Here is a 2,500-nt window from a genome sequence, read left to right as displayed (position 1 = left end):
CCAATGTTCTTAACCCATGTGCTCAGTTTTTCTTGCAGCTCCGGACGGGGAAGACCCACCCAAGGATCCACCCCCAGGCCCAAATACTTCTCGGAGCTGCCGGGCTCGATCATATTGAGCGGAATGCCATCGATTGTCCACGTCTCACAGTTATTAACCGTGAACGAGTCTTTCGTGGGCCTGATCATAAAACCATGGCATTTCTTCGCTTGCACACGTAGCCCGGATAGGTGACAAAACTCCTCAACCGCTCTGATGTTCTTCTTCATGCCTTCCCACGAGTCACTCAAAAGGACTAGATAGTCCGCGAATGCCAGAGATGACACAGAGCAATCTCCATACTTAAATCCGTTCTTTAAATCCTCCAACCTACATAACAACGGGTCCACTGAGAGGTTGAACAGAAGCGGGGACATTGGATCTCCCTGCTTCACCCCGGTGAGGATCTTAATTCCCTCAGAGGACGCCTCACCCACCTCCAGCCGAGTCACACAGTTGGAATACAAATCGGCGATGATACTGATCACATGATCATCCAAGCCTTTTTGTTCGAGGACTCGAAGGATGTGTTGATGATGGACCGAATCAAAGGCTTTCGCCAAGTCCACAAAGACTACTGCTAACGCCTTATGGTCTCTTTTGGCGTGCTTGATGAGCATCTGGAGGAGCTTCAGATTTTCCGCGCAGCCTGGGGCTGAAATAAAGCCCCTTTGGCGGCTGTTAATCGGACATGCTCGTCGCAGGCGTGCCGTCAAAATTCGAGAGAACAAGCGCATGATGACCGACCCGATGGTGATGGGCCGCCAGTTGTTAATGTCCCCTCGTAAACTAGGATCAGCAGACTTGGGTATTAAGATCGTTCTACATTCTTTGATTCCATCTGGAATCTTCCCGGCCAGCAGCCACAGATTGAATAATTCAGCTAACTGGGTGCCTTGGGGGTCTAATTTGACGACATCTCCCAAGGTCAACCCATCCGGGCCCGGGGCGGAGCTCTTATTCATTTCCGCAATGTTCTTCCTGACCTCCGCAGGGGAGACCATCTTCTTGAATGCAGAATTGTCCGCTTCTCCGGCACTACAGAACGTACCGAGACCAGCGAAGGGGCCGACCTCCTCCCACTTCCTTCTGAACGTGCAATACAGCACATCCATCAGGAGGGGACACTTAATACTCTCGATGTTATCCAAAATGATACCAGCGAGCTTTCTACGATCTATCTCAAAAAGCCGCTGGTATCGCAGGTACTGGCCTCTTCTCAGCGCCCTATTCTTCATCCACCTCTTCTCTACCTTCCTCGGCGCGGGTTTCACTCGGTACTTCTTGCGATGTTTCAATTTCACTGCAGCGGTATGTCCCACCAGCTGCGTCAACCACTCCTCCGATGTTTCATCGACGATGTTCCGAAGGTCTTCCTCCACACCCTCCAAAGCCCTCTCGAATGCGCTCTTCAGACCAGGGGTGAGAGAGGCCCCTCGAACCTTCTCTGCAATAATCCTCCTGTATTCCACCCTAATCAGCTCAATCTTCACTCTCTCAACCGGTACCTCCCCTTCGCACGGACCCGCAGCTTTTCGCGGCGACGCGAATCCTTTGGCACCAGCCGCCAGCTGCCGTCTCTTGTCGCTGATCTGCTTCGCCGATTTTGTAGGCAAATGTTCAGAAATCAGCTTATTAATATTCCGTGCTTCTTTAAACTTCTGTTCTAACTCTCTCAGCAGAGCCGTCTCTTCTTCGGACCAGACGCTCTTATGCATACCCCTCAATCCCTTTCCTCTTCCGCGAGACGCTTCGATCCTTTCCCTGTTCCTAGTTCCTGGGTGAACAAGACGCTTATGTTGGGAAAGGCCGCTTTTGGTCTTGAACTTTCGGTCGCAGTCCTCACAGCTCCACGGGAGGGGGGCCTCCGAGGCCTCTTCATCTTCCCCTTCACCCAGGGTTCCGCGGCACTTCGGGAAGTGGCAGGCAATGCTATGATGTTTCTCATTCAGTCTCCCGCACCGGGAACACTGAAAAGGCACCCGTCGCCGACCGTGGGCCCTCCGCAGATGTTCTGTCAAGGCCGCAATTTTCCCTACCTTGACTCCACAGCATGGACATGCTGGATGTTCATCTGGGATCTTAACAACTGGCGTACCGTCAGTTGCTCCCCCCCCGGAGTCAAGGATAGGGGTCACCATAGCCGGTAGGATTGCTTTACCAGAGGGAGACTCCAGGCCCACTCCTGCCGCCACCTCCCCCCGGGCTTCATCAGCCCGGGGTACCGGGGGCGAAGCGACAGGGGACTCCAGAGCCTCATAAACCTCTGGCAGATCTTTAACGCAATCCAAACTTGGTCTGGGAATACTCCCATTCCAAGGGTCATAAGCCGAATTGTAAAATGTCAAATTTTGGATCACAGCAGGCCACCCATTTGATGTTAAAGTCACCGGCCTAACGGCCGTGACATCAACAGGAAACTCACCTGTCTGGGTGCCCACTGACACGAAGTTCACAACCC

The 2,500-nt window shown here is 52.9% G+C and overlaps 1 pseudogene; it reads right to left on the bottom strand.

The window, feature by feature from the left end:
* Window positions 1-2,500, bottom strand: part of LOC138063440 (28S ribosomal RNA) — an 8,464-nt pseudogene that overhangs the window by 2,690 nt on the left and 3,274 nt on the right.

Source organism: Struthio camelus, chromosome 31 (assembly GCF_040807025.1).
Source record: "Struthio camelus isolate bStrCam1 chromosome 31, bStrCam1.hap1, whole genome shotgun sequence".
Taxonomy (NCBI): domain Eukaryota; kingdom Metazoa; phylum Chordata; class Aves; order Struthioniformes; family Struthionidae; genus Struthio; species Struthio camelus.
This window is presented reverse-complemented; position numbering and strand designations above follow the sequence as displayed.